The sequence below is a fragment of the Solea solea genome, chromosome 16 (genome assembly GCF_958295425.1).
Source record: "Solea solea chromosome 16, fSolSol10.1, whole genome shotgun sequence".
Taxonomy (NCBI): domain Eukaryota; kingdom Metazoa; phylum Chordata; class Actinopteri; order Pleuronectiformes; family Soleidae; genus Solea; species Solea solea.
This window is the reverse complement of record NC_081149.1, coordinates 10,397,357-10,424,368: the sequence shown is the minus strand read 5'-3', so window position 1 is coordinate 10,424,368 and position 27,012 is coordinate 10,397,357. Positions and strand designations below refer to the sequence as shown.

Here is a 27,012-nt window from a genome sequence, read left to right as displayed (position 1 = left end):
ATTATGCTGAGTGAAGGAGTACAATTTAAATGTGTTTTATTATTACAAACTAAAACAATAATTGCAACCTGCCAGTTGTTAAAATGCCCCTGCAGTGTTTGGTGTGTGTGTGTGTGCGCGTATACAAGTACATTTGATTTTCTGGCTATCAAGGAAACACCTTTAAATTAAAGACTAGGCAAAGTCGAGAATAATGAATTGGGATGAGACAGAAATTCAGGCACAATCTAGGTCTGTGATGTGAGCGCCACACAGTGCTCACACTCTATTAACCCTTATTGCTCACGTGGCACAGATCAAATTTCACAAATTTAATTTAAAGATTTAATTTTAATTTTTTTTTACTTTTTGTCCAGGTGTGTTTATATAGTTTGTGAAAATGAAAATAAAAACCATGTCTGAATAAAATATACAGTACTGTATGTATTAAGATAGCTGCTCTGTGTTTAAACTAAGAATAAAAAATGATATAAACTACCAAATAATGAACCCGATGCCAACAAGTGAGTTCGACGGCCACTGCCTTCAACCTGTTCCCGCACAGATCAAACTAACGTGCTCCTGCAGTAGCTGCTCAGATATCTGTCCATGATAACCAACCTGGATCATCATCCTCATCATGTGTGCGTTAAACCGTGGCTGCTTTGATGCTGATGAACCGCAGACTTTATGTCACGATAAAGGTCACAGCTTTCGCTCGAGAATTCTCAGGGAACCACAACAGCAATGCTGCAGAGTAGCAACTGTCAGCACATGCTTGGCTTAAAAAGAACAAGGGGGTTTCTTATTTTGTGGTTTCCCCTCTCTTGCTCAGAAGGGCTGGATAAGCTCCTTTATTATTTATATATATATATATATATATATATATATATATATATATATAGATGTATACATGTATAAAATGGATTTTTCTTATTTTCCTGACCTGCAACTTCCTATAAAACAATTCCCTGAAGTGGTTAAAAACATGCCAAGAGTCACTTTGTATAAGGTTATCAGAGTTATTCATCACGTTAATTACACAGACTTAATCTCTACCAGTTTTGTTTGGTGCATGTGTTTACATAAACACACATGATCGCACACACACACACACACAGGCATGCACGTGGCCATGAAACACAAATAAAGTATAAATTCCAAAGCGTTGAGTTGACATTGTGCCCCAGTTTGGGCCTCTGACTCATACCAATTACAGAAGACATAAAGGAATTCATATCAAGTTATCTTAATGTCCAAAAATAGCAACTATGCTTTTTTGTCGTGGGTTGAACGTAAAGCCTGGTTTTTGTCGGTAATTGTGGAGATGAGGTCTTCTCTTTGGCAGGATGTATTAATGAGCTGCTCTTCCTCTTCTTCATTTTGCAGGAGGGTGGAAGTGTTTGTGTGCGTGGGAAACTAAAAAATTCCCTCATTAACAGTGTCCAAAGGGTAAAAAAACGGTTCCATATGTCACAGGAAGAATCTCTGCGGCGGAAGCAGCCTCTTTGTGTGTGTGTGTACTCGTATACATCTATAACTTATCAGATCAGTACCACACCAGACTTTTAATGTCCAGATTGTCCTGATCAACTTTCCAAATGTCAACGAATACAAAAATACAAAATAATAAAAAGTAGGCACAAACAATGAGGAAGCGTCATACTCACTGGTCTACTCCTCTGCCAGATGCCAGCGCCTGTGTCCTCTGTCTCTTAACCTGAGGCCCCTCATCTGTGATTCTTTGCCTCACTTACCCTCCTGTACATTCCCATGAACCTCAGCTGACATCCAAAGAAAACAAAAAACAACAAAAAGTGAAAACAAAGCACGCACCTCCGCAGCCGACCTCTCATGAAGAGACTCAGTGTGTGTGCTTAACCAAGTGCGAGCTCTTCCTGAAAGCCAGAGGAATGAGGGAGGCAGAACATCTTGCCTCTCTCTCTCTCTCTTTGGTACTCATAATGGTCCTCACTTACCCCCTCATCCTCTCCAAACTGGGTCATGGTTGGGGGCGGGGAGTGGGGCAGAGGGTGTGTGTTGTCTGTGTGGTGATGATGAGAAGGAATGAGCAGGAGGTGGTGGTGGTCATGGTGGGGTTTTAATGACCCACAGAGTGAGGGAGAAGGGAGGGGAGGTCTGGGATTGAAAGACAGTAAGAGGATGGAAGTCGAAGTGCGTGGTTTTTGGAGGTAAATGATTCACATGCCACTGAGTTTCTGAAACCTCTGTCCATCAGTGAGGAGCTGCACAGGACGGGGCTTTTTAGGAAATGGTGAGGGTAGCAATTATAAAGCTTTACAACCCTAATAATGTATTTTAGACAAATGAATGTGGCCTGCTGAGCTGAGACTTTGCATGACCTTTTCTAAGCTTCTACAAATACAAATACTTCATTACTGTACACAATTCTCGTATGTGCACTTTATGTACATCCACTACTATCTTTGTTACTCGTTATGAGCAAATAAAATCAGAAGAAGAAGAAGCTTCGGTAATGATCTGTATTTATATCAGGGATGGGTATCGGTATCAGTCAGTATTGGTATGGGTCTGATACTGGTCAAAATCACTAGATCGGATGTAAAACAATGTAAATAAAAATCAGCAAAAGTATTTTAACCGAGTCATGGTTGGGGCTGTTTATTTTTTCTTCTTTTTGGGAGAACAATATTTGTTCATAAGTGACTGTATCGGAATAATATCGGTATCGGTAGATACTCCCTAAAAAGAAGAAGTAGATACATCCCTAATTTATATAGTGCTTTTCTATTTTTGATTAGCTGCTTTACTGCAATGGGGTTTACTGCCTTGCTCAAGGACACACACAGACTAGCAGAGCCAGGAATTTAACCCACAACCTTCCAGTTGAAAGACAACTCAACTCGAGACAATGTCATATACTTTAAGACTTTTACTTAAGTAATATTATAAAAAGTGATTTTTCTTGTACTTTTTCTCAAGTATCTCTTTCATGTACTTTATACTAAATGCTTCTGGCTGAGTAGAGACATAGTAAAAGTATGATTGGCTGGCAGAAAGGAAACGTGTTTGTATAACAAAGTCTCAGTGGAAACAAACACCTCATAAAAAGTGTCTGAGCTCCATAAAATATTAAGTGGGAGGAATTATTGCTGCCGCCTTATTAGACCGTGTGTGTGTGTGTGTGTGTCTGCCAATGTGGAACAGGAGCTCTTACAAATGAATAACATTCAGTTCACTGTGATTTCATCAATAAGAATAATAAGAATAATCCCATCTATGGGAATGTGTGATATGACATTGTGTGCAGAGGTCTGTAGTCACTGGAGATTCAATTTATAAATGACCCAGCAAATATCACAGACTGGGTGCAGAGTATAAATCCTCATCAAGTTCATCTCACATACTTCAAAGTCACTACTTTCTTTAATATATTGCATTTTGTGTGTGTGTGTGTGTGTATGGGTTCCATAAAAATTAAGTAGTAGAAATGATTATATTTTCTCATCCTGGCAGTAACCTTGAATAATTTGACAGTTTCACTTTAATAACCATATTGAATTTTTATGGACGTCTAGATGTAAATATGACGGTTTATGATTATTCAAAAGTATCACGGAAAAAACAAAATAATCCACTGGTGGTAAAATTATATGACGAGTGTGAGCATTAAGCACTAATGCATTAATGGCGGCAATTACTGACAGTCATTCAGATTTAAGGCATCTTTTATAAGTGGTTTGACAGCAGATTATTAAGAAGTTGTGTGATGCCCGAACTCTAACTTGTCAGAAATAAACACTAACTCATTTTGAAAGTGAGTTTGTTTACCATGTCCATGTTTGCAGAGTCAGCCGGCCAAAGGGTTTCTGTGATCGATTACTTTTTAAAACAACTGTCACTTCCTGTTAGCGGTGGAGACTGCAGATAAAGTGAAGTATTTTCAAAGTATTTCTCACCAGAAGATCTCATCCAGAACTCTTCTCCTCACTTATTTGGTCATCACTTTCACCACCAACCATAATTTTAGACGGAGTGTCTAAAATTATGGTTGGTGGTGAAAGTGATGACCAAATACATTATCTTAAAGGTCCAGTATGTAACATTTAGGATATATATACATACATGTTTGTAAATGTGTACAATCACTTTAAAATATTCTTAACTTTAGAATATATGTACTTTAGGGAAGGGTCTTACTTTAAGGATGCCGCCATCTTGTGCTGCCATGTTTCTACGGCAACCAAAAAGGACATTTGAAGTGCTTTGAGCTGCTGTAAGATCGGCTCCACCTACAAAAACCTACGCCTGTTTTTATCCTTTTCTGTTTACTGCACACTTTTTTTTTTAAGGTTCCTCAGAATTCCATGAAAACTGCATTTTCCTTCTTTGCTTCTATTCTATGAATGAGCTGCAAACTATAATTTCACTTCTTTGAACACCCTCATAGGTGTTTTATGGACCATCATGAACGAAAGTTGTTGTTTTACATCGCCTATTGGAGGGGGTTCGGATTAAGGATCCTGTTCAGTCAAGTCAAGTCAACTTCTTTGTTTCTAGAGCACATTTAAAAACAACCAAGGTTGACCTTAACTCTAAATCAGCAGAAACATAAAGTAAAACAGTAACATAATAAAATAATAAAATCTAGACAGAAGTATCCGGGTTGACTATTCTTATCCTGAAGGAGAAGAGGTGGCTCTTTAAAGGTGATTTAAAATGTTCAATGTTACTCTCCTTTAACGACTTACCTTTAGTTTTTATATTCTGTTGTGAGGTTTATAAAAATTAAATTGTTTTGTGTCTGTAGCTGTTTGTACTATGTGTGCTGCTATCTTGACCAGGACTCCCTGTAAGAAGAGATGTTGTATCTCAATGGGAACCTTTCTGGCTAAATAAAGGATAAATAAAGTCAAATAAATGAATAAATCAGCAGATATCTGAGATGCTGATACCTCATTACATGTTGGCCCTGAGGTCTCATTCGCTCATCATCCATCCCCCTCCATTCATTCACTCATTCGTTCATACTACAGATCATGAACGTGTTCCACTGCTTTAATTTAACATTAGCTGTTTTGGCAAATGTTTTGAAGAACCATTTTGTGCAGCAGCTAATAATCATGATGGGTTTCTTGTCTTCCGTCCAGCATTGGAAAGATGAAAACTTCCTATTCGCCGCCTGCGGTGCCTTCATGAAATGATGTCCTGGCTTCCTTACAGACACGACGAGCTTGACAGAGACCGGCGCTAATGATGCAGAGGCTGTCGATCGACTCCGACTGCTGTGAAGGAGGTAAGACAAATTGCAGCCTGGTTGCTGCTGAAAAGTTCCCAGATTGTAGTTAGTCAGAGAGGCCATTTGTCACGCCTCAAAATCATCATGGCTGGATTATTGCAACAGCCCTTTTTACCTGCTTGTGCCAAAATCTATTGATCGACTTCACACTGTCCAGAACTGGTATAAGAAACATGATCCCGTCACTGCTGTTTTTTGTCTTTTACACTGTTTCCCGATATTTTTTAGAATAGATTTTAAGGTCTTAGTGATTACTTTTAACGGGGATTTAGGATCTGTTATGTAAATCTTGTGTTTTAATTCAGATAACTGTGTTACAATCTCTGACTAGTGAATCACTTTGTCATCTGGATGTTGACAAGTGTTTATTAGCAATAAAATAGACGAAAAAGAAAAAAAACATTGGAGTTAGGGCTGTGTTATTAATCAAAACTTGTGTTTCGATTACGATTATGGCCCCAAACAATTACAAAAATGAAAAGATCGAAACAATCCATTAATCCATTAATTCCATACAGCGTGAGAAAAGATTTGCTGCATAAATCTGTCCTGATGTCAGTATTAAAATTATACTAGTATGTAGCTCAGCAGATAGAGATTTTGTATAAATATATATATATATATATATCATACATACTGTATTATGATGCATGTAGTCATGGGTATTAGTCATATTAACTGTGTCACTGCTTGTCATAATGAATGCAACATTTCAAATCTTCTGTCCTCATGAATCACACTCACAGATCATAGACGGAGGAGATTATGATGGAGTTGCTTAACTCTAACATAATCCTTCAGCCTGTTTTGCAAAAGCCAACATAATTTGGCTCATTTGACAGCATATCATCCACGGAAACATGAAAGCATTATGAGAAGTCTTGAGTGACACGTGTGTCAGTCGTTTTCTTGTTGGTGTTCACAATAAAATGGCGACAGGAGACAGATGTGTCTCTATTTCAGGGAGCATGGAATTAGATTTGTGTCAACACTTTTCACGAAGCAAACAGCACTTTTTTTAAAAATATATCGACGTAATCATTCAAAAATATTGTATTTTATTGATTGAAAATACTCTTGTTCTTTGCGCTCCCTGATTTGTAGGCGGGCCTTAGGAAGCTGCCTGCTGATTGGCTACTGAGTTTTGGCAAGTTTTCCCCTTCGACATCCGAAAAAATAATTGTAAATATCTAACATTTGTCAGATTATAAACTTCAGAGACTTTACTTCCAAAACTCAGTAACCAGCTTCCTAAAGCCCGCCCACAAACAAAAAACTACGCTGCAAAGAAGTGAGGGAGCAATATTTTTGAATGATTAAATCGATATTTTATTTGCTTTGTGAAAAGTGTTGTTGACACAAATCTAATGCCATAGATGAGTGGCAGCAGAAGAGACAGCAGTGTCATCATGAAACGGGGCCTTAAAAGTTAAAGATGAAAATAAAAACTGTGCAGTTCAACAAGAAGACGACAGCGCGGTGTGCTTTGAATGGTCAACTTGTGAGGGGGATTTCCACAAATGTTCCATGACAACAGAGATGTCAAGTGTGAAGAGACGGACTGACTTTAGCTCATCTGCTGCTGTGAAGTTAACGCTCTCATCTGTATGTCCCCCTCCTCCTCCTCCCCCTCCTCCTCGACATCCTGTTTCAATCGTCGAGTGACTTAAAATGCCGCTGAATCACTTCGCCTACCAGTAACTGCAACCTCTCGACTCTGTCTGCATATTTTATACACAGTCATGTGCAGGAATAGTAGCTGCGACTGTAAGTTATGCGTGCGGTGTAAATATTAGAGAGTCAAACAATATAAAACTACAGTGTCAAACTGTGAAGTGGAGCCTTCTGATCTCTTTTTGCACCTCCGCCAAGGAAGTGATGCTTTTGGCTGCATTTTTATCCTGTGATCCTGTTATCCATAACTCAGAAAGTAAAGGGTGGCTTATAATGACATGAAGGCTGTGGTCAAAGTCAGGAACTATTCGATTTAGGTGGTGATTGGTAAAAAGGGAAAAGAAAAGAAAGGCTCACATGACGTCTTGTGCTGTTTGTGGAGACAGAGGGAGAAGGGAAATGTGTGGACAAAGGTCCACTGGTGTCACGGCCACTGTTGTAACTCATTGGCTGAAGACTTAACGGCAGGTCAGGAGGTTCCCTCTGCAGCTCTGGCTGCCTCCACTCTCACTCGCTCCCCCGTGCGTGTTTACACACAGCGATAACGTGAATGTTTGTCTTCGTGCGTTCCAAAAATAGATTGTGAGCAGACGCAGTTAAAAAAGACAGTTACAGTTTCCTCTGTAGAGACTGAAATTGTGTACAGTAAATGTTGCTATATGTGAGCATGTGACGGTTGGATGGTTTGCTCATTAGTGTGCAACACTAGGCTATATATAGTTATATAGTGTGCATTGTTTATGACATCTGTGACATCTCCACCTCACTTTACAGGAGGGGGTATAGCTCAGTGGTAGAGCATTTGACTGCAGATCAAGAGGTCTCCAGTTCAAATCTGGATGCCCCCTGAGGCCATGTTAGTTATTACACATTCTAAATTATGGTGATGAATTACAGAACTATTATATGCAACTCAGCTGGAAAAAAAAAAAAAAAAAAAGGAACCATAAAATGTCACAGTTTCACATTTAATTCAAACGTGACAATATAGTGCAGCCAGAGGTAATTAAAAGATACATGTTCAGAAGTGGGGGGTATAGCTCAGTGGTAGAGCATGTGACTGCAGATCAAGAGGTCCTCAGTTCAAATCTGAGTGCCCCCTAAGGACTTTAAAACTGAACTGACTTGTTATTTCACACTCTAAAATCTGACTATTCATTGCCCTGCATTTCACTGATCAGATGCAGTGCAGATGTCTATACTGTATTCATCTGAAATGTCCTTATTATTATTAAAATGTGTGAGTTGTAGTGTCCATTCTGAGTGAAGCTGTCAAACAACACAGTAAAAGACATTTGATCAGCAGACAGTTTAATACAACATGAGAGGATATAGCTCAGTGGCACAGCATTAAACTGCAGATGAAAAGGTTCCTCCCCTCAAACTGGTAGGATCAAAATTTAAAGCGTAACTAAACCATTTTTCTGCAGCAAACTCAACCCAATGCCTGATATTTTACACTAAACTATTGAGACTTTTTCACCAGCATCAACAAATAACATGACGAGATACTTATATACACTGAGTCTTGCATACAGTGTGTATGGGGCTGGATCTCAGTGGTAGAGCCTTTGACTGCAGATCCAGAGGATCCCAGTTCAAGTTTGGGTGCCCGTTTCACAACAACATGGTTCCAGTTGATAGTATAGTGAAATTAAAACAGCTATGCTCTCAAAAACTGCTATTGCTACAATGATATGGCGGACAATTCATAATGGTGTGTCGGGCTGGGACGGTTTCGGGCTTAAAGACCGGCGGGCCGGGTCGTGTTGTAATTTTCAGGCCCGTTGAGAACACTACCCCACACACTACACTGCTGTGTGGCGTGAATATCAAAAAGCACAAGGTGAGGACAAGACTAACTGTACTGTGTGTCTTCATGATGACTCTTTTGTGTGACATACTATATATGACTTTTTTGTGTGATTTTGGACGACATGCTATACTATGACTTTTTTGCGTGATTTTAGACGACATACTATATATACTATGACTTTTTTGAGTGATTTTGGACGACATACTATACTATGACATTTTTGAGTGATTTTGGACGACATACTATACTATGACTTTTTTTAGGTGATTTTGGACGACATACTATACTATGACTTTTTTGGTGATTTTGGACGACATACTATACTATGACTTTTTTGGTGATTTTGGACGACATACTATACTATGACTTTTTTGAGTGATTTTGGACGACATACTATACTATGACTTTTTTGCATGATTTTGGACGACATACTATACTATGACTTTTTTGCTTGATTTTGGACAACATACTATAATATGACATTTTTGCTTGATTTTGGACGACATACTATACTATGACTTTTTTGATTGATTTAGGACGACATACTATACTATGACTTTTTTGCGTGATTTTGGACGACATACTATACTATGACATTTTTGCTTGATTTTGGACGACATACTATACTATGACTTTTTTTAGGTGATTTTGGACGACATACTATACTATGACTTCTTTGAGTGATTTTGGACAACATACTATACTATGACTTTTGATTTCTGTAGTGACTGAAATTGCGTACAGTAAATTTTGCTATATGTAAGCATGTGATGGTTGCATGGTTTGCTCATTAGTGTGCAACACTAGGCTATGTAAAGTTATATATTTCACCTTGTTTATGACAGGTGTCACATCTCCACCTATCTGTGGCAGAGCGGGTATAGCTCAGTGGTAGAGCATTTGACTGCAGATCAAGAGGTCCCCAGTTCAACTCTGGGTGCTCCCTTCACAACAACATGGTACCTGTTTACATTTAAATGCATAAGGGTAAAGATCACATAATATACTGTGACACTTTTGCTTGATTTTGGACGACATACTATACTATGACATTTTTGCTTGATTTTGGACGACATACTATGACTTTTTAGATGATTTTGGACGACATACTATACTATGACTTTTTTAGGTGATTTTGGACGACATACTATACTATGACATTTTTGCTTGATTTTGGACGACATACTATACTATGACATTTTTGCTTGATTTTGGACGACATACTATACTATGACTTTTTTGAGTGATTTTGGACGACATACTATACTATGACTTTTTTGCGTGATGTTGGACAACATACTATAATATGACATTTTTGCTTGATTTTGGACGACATACTATACTATGACTTTTTTGAGTGATTTTGGACGACATACTATACTATGACTTTTTTGATTGATTTAGGACGACATACTATACTATGACATTTTTGCGTGACTTTGGACGGCATACTATACTATGACATTTTTCCTTGATTTTGGACGACATACTATACTATGACTTTTTTTGCGTGATTTTGGACAACATACTATACTATGACTTTTGATTTCTGTAGTGACTGAAATTGCGTACAGTAAATTTTGCTATATGTAAGCATGTGATGGTTGCATGGTTTGCTCATTAGTGTGCAACACTAGGCTATGTAAAGTTATATATTTCACCTTGTTTATGACATGTGTCACATCTCCACCTATCTGTGGCAGAGGGGGTATAGCTCAGTGGTAGAGCATTTGACTGCAGATCAAGAGGTCCCCAGTTCAACTCTGGGTGCTCCCTTCACAACAACATGGTACCTGTTTACATTTAAATGCATAAGGGTAAAGACCACATAATATACTGTGACACTTTTGCTTGATTTTGGACGACATACTATACTATGACATTTTTGCTTGATTTTGGACGACATACTATGACTTTTTAGATGATTTTGGACGACATACTATACTATGACTTTTTTAGGTGATTTTGGACGACATACTATACTATGACATTTTTGCTTGATTTTGGACGACATACTATACTATGACATTTTTGCTTGATTTTGGACGACATACTATACTATGACTTTTTTGAGTGATTTTGGACGACATACTAAACTATGACTTTTTTGCGTGATGTTGGACAACATACTATAATATGACATTTTTGCTTGATTTTGGACGACATACTATACTATGACTTTTTTGAGTGATTTTGGACGACATACTATACTATGACTTTTTTGCGTGACTTTGGACGACATACTATACTATGACATTTTTGCTTGATTTTGGACGACATACTATACTATGACTTTTTTTGCGTGATTTTGGACAACATACTATACTATGACTTTTTTTAGGTGATTTTGGACGACATACTATACTATGACTTCTTTGAGTGATTTTGGACAACATACTATACTATGACTTTTGATTTCTGTAGTGACTGAAATTGCGTACAGTAAATTTTGCTATATGTAAGCATGTGATGGTTGCATGGTTTGCTCATTAGTGTGCAACACTAGGCTATGTAAAGTTATATATTTCACCTTGTTTATGACATGTGTCACATCTCCACCTATCTGTGGCAGAGGGGGTATAGCTCAGTGGTAGAGCATTTGACTGCAGATCAAGAGGTCCCCAGTTCAACTCTGGGTGCTCCCTTCACAACAACATGGTACCTGTTTACATTTAAATGCATAAGGGTAAAGATCACATAATATACTGTGACACTTTTGCTTGATTTTGGACGACATACTATACTATACTATGACATTTTTGCTTGATTTTGGACGACATACTATGACTTTTTAGATGATTTTGGACGACATACTATACTATGACTTTTTTAGGTGATTTTGGACGACATACTATACTATGACATTTTTGCTTGATTTTGGACGACATACTATACTATGACATTTTTGCTTGATTTTGGACGACATACTATACTATGACTTTTTTGAGTGATTTTGGACGACATACTATACTATGACTTTTTTGCGTGATGTTGGACGACATACTATACTATGACATTTTTGCTTGATTTTGGACGACATACTATACTATGACTTTTTTTTGCGTGATTTTGGACGACATACTATTCTATGACTTTTTTAGGTGATTTTGGACGACATACTATACTATGACTTTCTTTAGGTGATTTTGGACGACATACTATACTATGACTTTTTAGGTGATTTTGGACGACGTACTATACTATGACTTTTTTAGGTGATTTTGGACGACATACTATACTATGACTTTTTTTAGGTGATTTTGGACGACATACTATACTATGACTTTTTTAAGGTGATTTTGGACGACATACTATACTATGACTTTTTTGCGTGATTTTGGACGACATACTATACTATGACTTTTTTGAGTGATTTTGGACGACATACTATACTATGACTTTTTTTGCTTGATTTTGGACGACATACTATACTATGACTTTTTTGAGTGATTTTGGACGACATACTATACTATGACTTTTTTGAGTGATTTTGGACAATATACTATAATATGACATTTTTGCTTGATTTTGGACGACATACTATACTATGACTTTTTTGAGTGATTTTGGACGACATACTATACTATGACTTTTTTGAGTGATTTTGGACGACATACTATACTATGACTTTTTTGCGTGATGTTGGACGACATACTATACTATGACATTTTTGCTTGATTTTGGACGACATACTATACCAGTCATGTCAAAGTCAAATACACGGGGGGCCAAAATAAAAAAAATGGTACAAGTGGAGGGCCGGGCTGGTTCAATGTTTATTAAAACTCGCAATTATTGCACATATTGAACCAATACCAATAACACAGCCTATATTGCACTTAACATTAATCATTAAATTAAATTAAGCAAAACATAAATAAAATCAGTTGCAATATTTTCTCAAGGCTCTTTCAGTAACAAATTGAAAATGTTTTTTCTTCTTTTTTTTAACAGGTAAACAGCAAAATGTAATTTTCCTTCAAAGCTCAAAGATTTCTTTTTAACTCTTCTACCTTCTGTAGCCTTTGTTCTGTGTTCATATTCTTGTATTTGTCTTTCTGTGCGTCTGTGTGTTTCGTTGTTTCATAGTGCCTTCTTAAGTTATATTCTTTCATAACAGACACGCTGTCTCCACACACAAGACACACAGGCTTTCCTTTTACTTCGGTAAACATGTATTCTGCCTCCCACCTGTCTTGAAACCCCCTGTTTTCAGCGTCTACCTTCTACCTTGCCATTTTGGGGGAGAGGGAGATGAAAATTGACGGCGATGTTTAGTCCTCCACTGTGACTGTGATGCTGCTCATGAAGAGAAGACACGGGATCGCGCTCGCTTGCGGGCACTCGGTACGCGTCAATGCACTCGCAGTGCATCTTGGGATTTGTAGTATTATGGTGCTGCGGGCACATAATACTGCGGGCCGGTTTTAATAGTAATTAAATATCATCCCGCGGGCCAGAGATAACTCATTCACGGGCCGGATCCGGCCCGCGGGCCTTGACTCTGACATATGTGTACTATACTATGACTTTTTTTGCGTGATTTTGGACGACATACTATTCTATGACTTTTTAGTTGATTTTGGACGACATACTATACTATGACTTTTGATTTCTGTAGTGACTGAAATTGCGTACAGTAAATTTTGCTATATGTAAGCATGTGATGGTTGCATGGTTTGCTCATTAGTGTGCAACACTGGGCTATGTAAAGTTATATATTTTGCCTTGTTTCTGACATGTGTCACATCTCCACCTAATTGTATCAGAGGGGGTATAGCTCAGTGGTAGAGCATTTGACTGCAGATCAAGAGGTCCCCAGTTCAACTCTGGGTGCTCCCTTCACAACAACATGGTACCTGTTCACATTTAAATGCATAAGGGTAAAGATCACCTAATATACTATGACATTTTTGCTTGATTCTGGACGACATACTATACTATGACTTTTTTGAGTGATTTTGGACGACATACTATACTATGACTTTTTTGCATGATTTTGGACGACATAATATACTATGACCTTTTTGAGTGATTTTGGACAACATACTATAATATGACATTTTTGCTTGATTTTGGACGACATACTATACTATGACTTTTTTGAGTGATTTTGGACGACATACTATACTATGACTTTTTTGTCTCATTTTGTAGGACATACTATACTATGACTTTTTTGAGTTATTTTGGATGACATACTATACTATGACGGGCCACACGGTGGTGTAGTGGTTAGCACTCTCGCCTTGCAGCGAGAAGACCCGGGTTCGAGCCCCGGTTGGAACAAGGGCCTTTCTGCATGGAGTTTGCATGTTCTCTCCGGGTACTCCGGCTTCCTCCCACAGTCCAAAAACATGCAATGTGGGGATAGGTAAATTGGACACTCCAAATTGACCATAGGAGTGAGTGTGAGAGTGAATGGTTGTTTGTCTCTATCTGTGTGTGGCCCTGCGATGGTCTGGCGAACTGTCCAGGGTGTACCCCGCCTATCGCCCGATGTAGCTGAGATTGGCACAGCACCCCCCGCGACCCTCTGGCGGAGGATAAAGCGGTAGATGATGACTGACTGACTGACTATACTATGACTTTTTTGAGTGATTTTGGACGACATACTATACTATGACGTTTTTGCTTGATTTTGGACAACATGTATACTATGACTTTTTGAGTGATTTTGGACGACATACTATACTATGACTTTTTTGCGTGATTTTGGACGACATACTATACTATGACTTTTTTGAGTGATTTTGGACAATATACTATAATATGACATTTTTGCTTGATTTTGGACGACATACTATACTATGACTTTTTTAGTGGATTTTGGACGACATACTATACTATGACTTTTTTAGGTGATTTTGGATGACATACTATACTATGACTTTCTTTAGGTGATTTTGGACGACATACTATACTATGACTTTCTTTAGGTGATTTTGGACGACATACTATACTATGACTTTTTTAGGTGATTTTGGACGACATACTATACTATGACTTTTTTAGGTGATTTTGGACGACATACTATACTATGACTTTTTTAGGTGATTTTGGACGACATACTATAATATGACTTTCTTTAGGTGATTTTGGACGACATACTATACTATGACTTTTTTAGGTGATTTTGGACGACATACTATACTATGACTTTCTTTAGGTGATTTTGGACGACATACTATACTATGACTTTTTTGAGTGATTTTGGACAATATACTATAATATGACATTTTTGCTTGATTTTGGACGACATACTATACTATGACTTTTTTGAGTGATTTTGGACAATATACTATAATATCACATTTTTGCTTGATTTTGGACGACATACTATACTATGACATTGTTGGGTGATTTTGGACAGCATAGTATATACTATGGCAATTTGGTGTCAAACACAGCTCAACATGTTGTTGTTCCCTCATAAATGTTAAACGTTAATTGTATCTTTTCATTTTTAAAGGCACATTGCTCTGTTGTACTGAGCTGAGCCCTACACGTGTGTTTCAGCATCAAACACAGCTTAAGTTAAAGAGAGATGCTACAGTTTATAGTTTAGGTCAATGTTTATGGCTACCATACACGGTGCACGTGTGACCAAGCTTTGCAGCATGTTAAATACCACATAGGAGCAAACATCAAGAGGCTTAAAGCACTGTAGGGAGACTTTAGACGATGCAGGCGAAGAATAATAATAAACCCCATAAGCTCTGTGATACATATAAAGGTTTAGTATGTTTTGCAAAGAAGCTGCTAATTCAGATTATATGAACCGTGGCACCTTTCTGTGATCTCAAAGCCACTGTCAGACCTGTGTTTATGGCTCAGTGCTTGGACACTTGGCTGGAGAAGAAGTTGACCGTTCTTAAACTCTTGGCTCCTCACTCTTGATAATATACACTATATACAATCATAGCTGTGACTACTTATGTGGAATGCTAATCATGTTTGTATATATAGATCCACACAGAAATGAAATACTTTCATCTGGAGTCACCAATCACTGGTAAATATTAAGTTTAGTGGTAGAGCATTTGGCTTCAGACCAAAAGGTCCCCAGTTCAAATCTGGGTGCCCCCTTCATAACAATATAGTTCCTTTTTTAATTTATTTTCACAATATTCCGACTTTACATCTCACAATATTACGACTTTATTCTCACAAATTCCGACTTTATTTTCAGAATATTGCGTCTTTATTTTCACAATATTGCGTCTTTATTTTCACAATATTACGACTTTATTCTCACAGTATAACAACTTTTTTCTCAAAAGATTACGACTTTATTCTCACAATATTATTACTTTATCATACAGATCTTTTGCAGAGTGTGTGTTTTATTTGATAATCATTTACTTTTCCAAACCTTTTTTCATCCAGACTAGAGAAGAAAACAGGAATTTTAAAGCTGTGGACTCTCAGTATTGGCTGATTCATGCATTCATCTCCACCACTTCATCTCAGGCTTTGCCATCAAACCTGAACATTCCTCTGCCTTTAAGATTCTCATCAGTAATTAGTTCAGTTGCAATCTGAGGTGAACAGACAGCCGCGCATCATTTCTGTGAGTGTGTGAACTTTGTGTACGTGAAGACGGACACAAACACACACGGGAGCTCCGCACACGTCTCCCCTCTCCTCAGGCTGCAGCTCACCTGCAACAACTCATTAGACGAGAAAGGAGGGAGACAAGGATGAGGAGAGAAGGAGCTGGAGGAGGAAAGAAGGGCATATGTGAACATCTGTGTGTGAGTTAAGGAATGTATTGACATATAATAAATATACTCTTTATGTTTGAATTAGAGATAAAAATAAATGTCCATGTAACCAAATTACCATCTAACAGGCACTTTATGGTAAAATAAAGTGTTCCTGGGGGAAATGGCTGCTGTGTGAGGTATTGTTTATCACTCTCCGTCTGTGTGTATGTGTGTGTGTGTGTGTGTGTGTGTGTGCATGCACATGCATGTTTTTGTGTGTGGGTCAGATTGAGAACAACTCCAAATTAGATGTTTGTTGCTGTGTCTTCGGGCACATGTAGAGCATATTCAATTCATTTGTGTGTTTACTTGTATTTGTTGCCTCTTTAGGACTTTTTCTGGCCTAAACACTGACCTTGCCAGGACCAGTCGTCCTCATGGAGTCCAAAACCTGGTCCTAATGAGGCAGAACCTCATGTCTGAGGAACTTGTTAACTGGCATTAACCACGGTTACGGTTCAGGTTAGGGAAACAGCTTTGTTCACGTTTGTCCGAATGAATGGAAATCATTGCAGCGTCTTAAGAAGAATAGTACAATGGCTACTGTTTTTGCGTGTGAGCCTTAAGTCCAGTCTCGTGACATCTTTTCTCATAAAATCTCGCCCCGCGAGACTCTATCTTTTCAACAGAGGACAAAGGCAGTGGGTGATCGTTCAAAGGCAAAACCCTTGGCAGAGGCCACTGATTTCTGTGATCCCTCCCTTACGTCGTGTCCGGTGATGCCCGTGACATGTAAAGTGTTTCCATTAGACTTTTGTGAGGATCTTTTATACTGTATATCGACACGTCTGGGAAAACAACCTCATGAGAGCGTAAAAATGTTTAAGTGATATCTGAGAGGCTTTTCAAAATGTAGGTGTTTCCATTAACGGCTTTTTATTGCGATTATTAAGTTTTGCCCATTTCTGGGTGTAATCGAAATCCAACTTGTGAGTGTGTGTGTAGCACCTTTGTCTTGGATGACAGGTTTGGAGGGCAGAGGAAATATGTGTGTGTGTGTGTGTGTGTGTGTGTGTGTGTGTGTGTGTGTGTGTGTGTGTTTAGGTATGTGCGTGAGAAAACTACTGTATTTGTGTGTGTTATTCTTATTCATATTATTCACAGTCTCCAGGGAAGTGGCCAGTCATTTATTACATCATGCATTCACTTGTCAGACAGATCTGCCCCTGAGGCAACTGCTGCTGCTGAATATTACACACACCTGGATGCACAGTGTGTGCGTTAGTGTGCGTTAGTGTGCGTTAGTGTGCGTTTGTGTGCGTGTGCCACTCCCTCACACATCTTCTATGACTCTATCACCAAACTAATATTATCCTCAAAGTCTTACGGCACTTTCTCCCCGGTGAGTCTTCGTCAGAGGGGGCTGTACATACAGCACACGTGGGATTAGGGAATGACTTCATTTACAGCAGCATATCTTTAATGCTGCAGGAGCTGAGATGACAGGGGGGGGGGGGGGGTCCTCATCTGTCCTCACCGGCGAGACAGATGAGGACTCTTTGAATAATGTCCAAAATATGTATAAATAGCGAGCACAGCTGACTCCAGAATCCTATGTTTATGCTGTGAAATGAGGAATGCGAATTGGAAGGTTTGACTCACAGCGCAAAAATCCTCCTGATAAATGGGCAAAAAGCATTTGGCAGTTGTTGAATGGTTTGAGTGGTTTATAAATATTTATGATATGTGAAAAATACAAAATGTGACAGCAACTCTTAGCAGTTCAGAAAGTATGCAGAGTTTTTACATAAAACACGAAGCGTGGCATTAAAAAAAACTACATTTTAAGTCACAGTGAAGTCATTTTTGGTCTCTTTAAGGTGCAGTTTTTTCTTGCACCTGATCCAGGTGGCGCAGCGCTTTACATCACAGTGGGCGACCTGTGGCCAAGTGAAAGGGAATTGGGCTTGTAACTGAAGGGTTGCCAAACTTATGCAGTTAAATTTTAAGTTATTTATTATTAACAGATTATGTCCCCTCCTCATAAATGCTGATCCTGTACAGCTGCTCTGGGTGAGAGAGAAATGTTGAACACTAAGTTGAGTGTGTTAATATACGTATTATAACTTTTTATATTATGCACTGCACTTATGGTCGAGAAATGAGATCTCATTTTTCTTGTGCATGTGTATCCACAGAGACAACGACAAATAAGTAAATTAAGATATTTTGTGGTTGCTATGCAAACGCTTAATCTCAATCTTATTTTATGTTTGTTACATTTAGTCATTTTTTTATTATTCTTTTTTTTTCTCCTGCACCTTAGACCTTAGGCTTCTACAATTATGTTGTACCTAAAGCTTTTACTGTTCCTGTGCGATGACAACAAAGGCTTTCAATACTTTTATATTCCATAATAACTGTAATTCCCATAAATGCGGCAACAGATATGAAGGGTTTAAACGAAACGTGTGTTTTTCACTGAAACACACAGTATAGTGAAGAGATTAAAAGTAACCTCATTTCACTGATTATCATGTTGTAAATATTTACACAAACACATATGTTTACCTTTGTCTTTTCTTCTAACTTTAGACTTTTCTTTATTTCTTGATGAACCACATAAGAATAAAAAACCTTATCTTATTGTTGTTATTTATTACGATACTCCATATGAAACCATTCAAAATCAAAGCAACTTAATCCTGTATGTGTGCACAAAGACATTTCTGCAGCATGTGGCATAATCTAAATTACAGTTATAATCTGCAGATGGCTGCATTTCTTGCACCCTAACCCTGCTTTTATGCTGTGACTTTAAAGCTAATAGGTTGAGCTATCTTTAAAATGACTTTGGTAACCCACTTATGTGGCTGCATTAGCACTGAGTGAAGTGAAGCGGAAGATTTAAATGGCATCAGTCTGGCTATTAATGCAAAACAAATTATTAGACAAACAGGGAGGAGCAGCTCTCTCCATCTGTGAGTGTGTGTGTGTGTGTGTGTGTGCAGCAGCAGCTGCAGCTTTCAGCCTGAGTCCTCACTGTGGGGGCCATTCTGCCGTCTGAAAGACTGACGGACACAAAGAGCAGAGTGGTGGTGATGAGAGGTGACTCAGAGGAAAGCGCTGATGCTGCATTTCAAACACACACTCGTGTCCCTCTGCATGTTGCTGCTCAACATTTGTGTAAAGCAAAAAAAAAAAAGAGGAAAATTCTGGGTCAAGGATTCGTAGCCGGCCTTAAAAGTAATGCAGTCACAAAGGCGTGAGACGATTCCACGTCTCGCCCGGGGGCAGGACATTTTTGACTGACTTTGGAAAGAGCTGATACGATGTAACATTACATGTCATTTAGCAGACGCTTTTATCCAAAGCGACTTACAATAAAATCACAGTCTGATATTGTGGCATTATGTTTTTTTGTATTGGTTATACTGTAGCTAGAAGGGCTTGAGAGATTTGGTTACAATTCTAGTAAAAAGGTAGTTTTTCCTTTTTCCATTTCCAGCTTTAGAACAGTCATTTACTAAGATGGAGCTACTGCGACGTTCTAATGTGAGAATGAAAAGTTGAATATAAGAACTCTTTCTAAGATTTGTTTATTGCATTTATTTTTTTTAAATTGGCATAGAACATAAAACTGGAATGATTCAATTGCATTCTAAATGTGATTGACTAATTGTGTTGTTTCAAATTGTATAACGGGCTGATTATTATGTAAGGGCCAACATGTACATGACGAGTTTAAACTTGATTTAAGTCGACATTTCGACTTAAATCTCAACCTGATATCCCAACCTTATTCTCAAAATATCAAGTTTAATCTCAAGATGTCAACTTAATCCAACTCCATTTTTGAAATTTTGACCTTAACCTTGACACGTCGTCTTAATTCTTGACATGATAGTCCAACTTCATTCTCAATTATTATTTTTTTTATCTCAAAATTTAGAGTTTCATTTCGACATGTCGACTTATTCTTGAAATTTAGAGTTTAAACTGCAAAAAAACTAACGTCTTCATGCGGGGCCCTAACATTTACATTCATCTATACTACAGAATAAAAACATGATACACAAATATAATCTGTACACACACCATGGATACAGATGCTGACCCACGCCGGATGCACACATATGCTATTGAACAAAACCCTGCGAGCAAAGCAATCTACTCTCACACGATACAGAAACAAACACACACACACACAATAATACACTCGACACACACACACACACACACAATAATACACTCGACACACACACACACACACATGGCGCTCACAGTCTAATGAGACAGAATGGCAGAGAGTGCATGAATGGAGAGCCCTGATTCAGCTCATGGCACTGAGCTCTGAGCCGAGACAAAGCTCTCATGCAACGACGTTCACAGTCTGACACTAAGGGCAGGAAAAGAAACAGAGCTGCTCCCACGTCGTGGTGCACAGTGAGGACGTATTATAATATCTGAAAGGACTCGGCTGGGTCTCAGCTCAATAGTGTCCCCAGATCCTCACCATCCCCCACCTTCCATCTTGTGGGCGCCTACTGTACACACACACACACACACACACACACTGTGCTCCACTGACCTCCCTGCTTCTGTTCACACTGCTGTTCTCCGTCCCCATCCCCCGCCCACCCTCCAATACCTCCACTTCCTCCTCGTCATCAACATCAATCAAGGACCATAAGGACGCACACAGGCTCTTTGCACATGACATACACCGCATGCCACTGACTGTGAATGATGGGCCATTTCATGTGGAGTTCACACATACACAACGCGATGCCTGTGGGCGAGATATCGTCTTTGCAACCCAACCGTAACCAAAACAGCTGTTCCTTGAGCAAGATTTCAGGTTTCAGGGCTGCAACTAAATCCTCAGCTCCACTGCTGCCCAATATTTTTGTGTCCATCGACTGTTAGATCAATACAAATGTTTGGTTTTTTTCTTGTCGCCTGAAGCAAAATCTTCAGATTGTCCAAAGCTCAAATGTATTTTACTGTGAAGCAGGAAATAAAATGACTGTCACATGTTTTTTTGCTTGAAGAAAAACGACATTATTATGATAACTAACCATAAATAAATAATGACTAATCAATCAGACAAAGCAGGCGGATGATATTTGTCCACAGCAAGAACAATGTTGTGAAAACAGCCTTTATTTTAAAATTGAACAGACTGCAATGAAAACGTAAGTACACTCGCTACACCTGTCATCCCAATTGGTATCAAACTTGGTTAGATTTTGACGTGAGGGCCCCTGGGTTTCCTTTCACCCGCCGCCCCAAAAGTCTCTAGCAATGATTGTTTCTGGTGAAAATGTTCAACAATGTACAGATTTAAAGGACACTTTCTACACACAGGTGTAGATGACATAGTGCTAACAGCAAACACTTCATTAAAGGACGACAAATGATTTATTAATAACAGCAATAGCTGTTGTGAACGCTCTTTGAAAGCTCTGACATTTTAACTGATGACACAAACTCACCAAAAATGAATCATTAACCTATTCCCATGTCTAGTAAAGTAATGTTAGGCACTCACTCATTCATCTTCTACCACTGTATCCTCCACATGAGGATCGCAGGGGGCGCTGGTGCCAATCCCAGCTGACATAGGGCGAAATGTGCGGTCACACCATGGACACGTCGGCAGTCAATCACAGGTCCAATTTACTCTGACGGTCAATTCAGAGTGTCCAATTTGCCTAATCCACAAATCTGCACATTTTCCAACTGTGGGAGGAAACCCGGAGAACCCAGAGAAAACCCAAGCACACACAGGGAGAACATGCAAAGTCCATGCAAAAAAAAAAGGACCTTGTTCCGACCAGGTTCCAAACCGGGGGTCTTCTTCCTGCAAAGGCAAGAATGCTAACCACTACACCAACCGTGTGGCCCCTAATCTGAGATACTGTCGATGTAACTGGAGCTCAGGAGATTCAGCTGTTCAGTACTCTTCTAGGTTCCTCTCTTATTTCTTTAGTTCTGTGATGCTGTAGCAACGTTTGAAAGAGTCTGCAGCGTGAAATGTGAAGCAGGGGGAGAAAAAGAAAAAAAAAACTCAGTATCAACTCCAAATGCCCCCTGAAAGTGTAAACACATAGCACAAGTGCTACTTTCATCTTATCCGTTAGGCAGGAGGGTGGAGTTTTGCTCCGGTGTTTATGTGCACTGCTCTGTTTTCAGTGTCCATGGAAGCCACTGAGAATCAAACACAGGAGAGGCACGAGTATAACTCACAACTCGGGCTGTTTCACGTTTTATATTTTAAAAACAATGTGAGAGAAGTTTCAGTGCATGCACGGGTGTGTATATAGTGTTTTTTCTAAGTCAACCTCAGCTCTCCCTCCTTGTGCATCGTTGTCCCTAATTGAAACCATGTATTGAGATAATAATTTTGCCAGATTTTAAAGCAACAAGGTCCCTTATTCATAATGACAAACCTGAGCATCGGAATGACTACGGGATACAAGTCACAACATGTTCCTCCAAGTGTTCTCCAGTTTCCTTCACATGATGCTCATGCCAAAATACCCTGGACATTCATAGTTCTCCACTCTCCCCTCAGGCAGACTGAACCATCCGAGCATGGACAAACCAACAAAGATAAGCTCTAGCACCTTTTTATATCATATCATGGAAGTCCCCCCCCCCCTTCACTGTGGACTTCCCTCTCATTTATTCTTATTTCTACATTGCATTTTTAAATGAGTTGTTGTTTTTAAGCTGCTATCTTAACAGTTTCATTGCACCATGACAATAAAGATTCTATTCTATAAATGACTGTGCTAACAAGGCATTTAGTTCCGCACAGTAAAATAGGTAATAACAATGTTCATGTGGTGTTTGTCATGATGCTGTATAATTTAATTGTAGCTGTGAGAAGAATATGATGTTCTTACATTGATATACTGTATAATAAATGTATAAGGAGTGCAGTGACACTGTAGTGAAGTTAAGAAAAAAATGAACAATTTCAGCTGGTGGTGACACAGGAGCTGCCGGTCAACAGCTGCCTCCTTTGGTCAGTTTGTGTCACGTGTAAATCCAAACTAAGGATTCTAAACCACTCCACACCAGTCATAGAATAACACAATTGAACTTACTGAAGGAGGCAGCAGTGAATCAGTAACTCTCATGTGCCGTGACGTAAAATCAATGAGTTTCTGTATGGCCTTTGGTGAGGAGTGAGCGACACACAAAAACTTCAGTCCAGCATAACATGACATATTCTTGTGATATAATAAATGAAAGCAGTCATTGATATTATTTAGTGAACCTTTTGTTGAGTGGATAAAATCAGTTTTTTCTTTCGTCCCTGCTGGCAGCCATTTATTGTATATTTATATATATATACATATATCTATCTATCTATATATATCTATATAGATAGATATATATATCTATATATATCTATATATATAGATATATATATATATATATATCTATATATATCTATATATATAGATATATATATATATAGATATATATACTTAAGTGTAAGTGCTCAGCAAAGTTAGTGTTGACAATTTGTCATAACACATAATTCATAAAACCCAAACTCTCCCTTTCAGGTAAAACCCATAAACTGTAGGAGTTGAATTAATTGTTAAAAGGAGAGATGGACGACATCTGTGGCGGATAAAGCTGGCGTTGAGAAAACGAGGTTTTTACGTTGAGTGTTTGTGTAGATGTAGCTCAGTGACCACACGTCCTCATACAGGCCTTAATGTTATTCCAGCTGCTAACAGGCAATGAACGGGCTGAGGAACCCACACACACACACACAGAGCAAAAAAGATTTACAGACCTCAGCACAGGGGTCAATGACTACACACACACACACACACACACACACACAGAAAATTCCTCACTTATTGATGAGATGGCTCTCTTGCTCTCATGGGGGTAGTTCCCTGAAAGCTGATGTGTACAGGAGCTGATTAGCGTGGAGATTTATGAGTAACCACGAATAATGGCTCTCTGAGCTCTGCTGGATTGACCTTAGAGGAGAGACGTTGGGGATGCACGGCGAAAAGACAAACGGGTTAAGCGAGGTAGAGTGGGACGGAGGGAACGAGATGAGTGAAGGGCCGTGAGAACATTAGGCCGCTCCTGCACAGAGGCCTCGTCTTCACTGTCAATGCTCGTTGTCTCGTGCCAAAACAGACCTGAGATCTGCCAAATTGGCTCATCCCCCCCCCCCCCCCCCTCTGCTCTGTCAGGAGTCGAGTCTGTCAGCGCTCATCATACCAATGCCAAGCAGACTTAAAGGTCCAGTGTGTAGCGTTTAGGAGGGTTTATTGGCAAACATGCTTCCCATTAATTGCTTTGTATTCATGTGTAATCGCTTTAAAAAGCCTAGAACGCGACCCTAACCATAACCCTGCATGCTATAAATGTTTCCCTGCTCCAACAGACAAGGGCCTTGCTTTACAGAAGCCGTCATCCACAGCAGCCCAGATGGACAAACCACTATACGTTTCACATTTAGAAACAAACAAATGAAGATGCACGACATCCTTTGTGGTATGTGACAGCCACCGTTAAAAAAGCTCCCTGGCAACCTTGACAAAGTGAGGGGGTGAGTGGAGGAGTCGTCCATTTGTGACCGTCTCTAATCTCACCATTAGATGTCACTAATTCTTACACAAGTCAGTCCCACTGCACTTCATTTACATTTTTTTCATTGACAAAAAAAAAAAATTCAGGTTTTTTTCAGTTTTTTTGCCTCGTAGCGAAGTACAGTAACTACAGTGACACGAGTAAATGTAATCCATTACTCCTCACCTCTGCACACTGGGCCTTTAAAGAGAGGCATTAGGAGAATTTAAATGACAAACACATCCCCCGGGACATAAAAACAACGCAACAACACTAATGAGAGACTGGTTAGCAGCTGTCCCATTAAAGTCGTCTGACATTTCACTTCAAAAAAAAAGTTAATGGCTTAACTTCAACCCCTGTAGCTAGCGTGAAATTGGCACTTAGAGCATCACTTAGAGTTGTGGACATCTATTCAGGGAGTGACAACGAGTCAATCAGTGCGTGGCACACATGACTTCCCGTGGAAATTAATTAGCATTGTATAATGAAATGTGGCTTTCACCCTGAGGCTATGGGCTGTTTAAATCTCAGAGGAAACGACAGTAAACTTAAGGGTCTGAGCTTGTGTACGGTCTACTGGCGGCATCTACACGCACACACACGCACACACACGGACACGACGTCATAAAGGAGAGCACACGGAGGCCAAATGCCACTGCCAGCCGCAGTTCAACTTGTTTACTACAGATAAGCACAGACACCGTTGGCATCGCAGTGACTGAACGCTGGGCAGATGATCTTGGCTGAGCTTGTGTGGAGGAAAATAAAAAAAGGCGGGAGGCATGTCTCTTCCTTCACGGCTCAACACACACACACACACACACACACACACACACAGCGCAGAGCGACTCCGTGTTCTAATTAATCTTTAATTTGAGTTAAGCTTTAATTTGAGTTAAGCTGCTGACATGAATCCTTGATAATCTGCAAACGAGTGTCCCCGATGACACGAATAATAAAGGTAACGCCGTCATTGTGTTGTCCACCTGTGGTATCTCTGGTCTTCAGAGTCAGGTGTCTTTCCTCAACCTCCCTCACCGTCCTCACTGTAACACCCTCCCTCCATCCCTCCTTCCTTCCCTCCCTCCCTCCATCCCTCCCTCCGTCACTTGATATTTTCATGCCTCTACTCACCAGCGTCAGCCAACACCAGAGGCGCTACATTTTTGGGTTGTCTATCTGGCAAATTTAGTACAACAGATGAACTGATTGGAGGTTAATGAGGTAACTGTGATCACAAAACAACACAAATTTGGCAGCAATACGTGAAATGAAGTCGCCTGGCTCTCATTTGAGATGGAGTATGAGTGTCGTCTGTCGCTCCTCCTGTTTTTTTCTCCTGTGCAAGGGTTTTTGGGGAGTTCTCTCTCACTCCATGTCAAGCCCTTCAGGGCAAATTGTGTTTGCAATGTTGGGCTTTTTTAAATAAAATTGACTTGACTTGGAAAGGGTGTAATCACCTATAAACTTCCAAGAGGCGTGACCAACGGACATAGATCAAAATGTCTCTGTACACAATTGCATAGACGTACAAGCAAACACACAATGACTCAGATGAATCACATTGAAAGACAGCTGCTCTTCAGTGGCTGCCATGTTGGATGTAATGTAATTCTAAAGTTGGCCCAAATTGTGTTTCTGCCAGATGTGTTTGTGTGTGTTTGTGTGTGTTTGTGTATGTTTGTGTGTGTGTGTGTGTGTGTGTGTGCAGTGTGAAATCAAATTGCTGCCAGACTCAGCTGGGTTCACCCAGGCTACAAATAAACATGCTTTTTAACACTAAATGTCACACAAATGTGAAGGTGTTTTAACATCCAGATGCAGTGATGTAATCAGTGTGCGAACTATACCGCGGCTTTCGGGGGGGGGGCTCACGTATATGGGGGGGGGGGGGGGGGTTTAGGTTGCATCTCCACTACAAAAAAAGTACCTTC

General features: G+C 39.3%; 1 protein-coding gene and 6 non-coding genes across 9 annotated transcripts in view; 6 read left to right on the top strand and 1 right to left on the bottom strand.

The window, feature by feature from the left end:
• gjc1 (gap junction protein gamma 1) overlaps positions 1-27,012 on the bottom strand; it is a 54,887-nt gene that overhangs the window by 12,044 nt on the left and 15,831 nt on the right. Inside the window, exon 1 of one of the 3 annotated variants that reach the window (XM_058652997.1) lies at positions 1,650-1,847. The exons of the other annotated variants lie outside the window; for them this stretch is intronic. The gene's annotated coding sequence lies outside the window, so the exon portion shown is untranslated. Of the gene's footprint in view, positions 1-1,649; positions 1,848-27,012 lie in introns of those variants that run through there. 3 annotated transcript variants of the gene reach the window in all.
• trnac-gca (transfer RNA cysteine (anticodon GCA)) lies at positions 7,711-7,782 on the top strand. The gene has a single exon. It is a non-coding gene; the product is annotated as a tRNA-Cys (tRNA).
• On the top strand, positions 7,965-8,036 carry trnac-gca (transfer RNA cysteine (anticodon GCA)). Its single transcript has one exon. It is a non-coding gene; the product is annotated as a tRNA-Cys (tRNA).
• Positions 9,625-9,696, top strand: trnac-gca (transfer RNA cysteine (anticodon GCA)). Its single transcript has one exon. It is a non-coding gene; the product is annotated as a tRNA-Cys (tRNA).
• On the top strand, positions 10,455-10,526 carry trnac-gca (transfer RNA cysteine (anticodon GCA)). Its single transcript has one exon. It is a non-coding gene; the product is annotated as a tRNA-Cys (tRNA).
• Positions 11,324-11,395, top strand: trnac-gca (transfer RNA cysteine (anticodon GCA)). Its single transcript has one exon. It is a non-coding gene; the product is annotated as a tRNA-Cys (tRNA).
• Positions 13,521-13,592, top strand: trnac-gca (transfer RNA cysteine (anticodon GCA)). The gene has a single exon. It is a non-coding gene; the product is annotated as a tRNA-Cys (tRNA).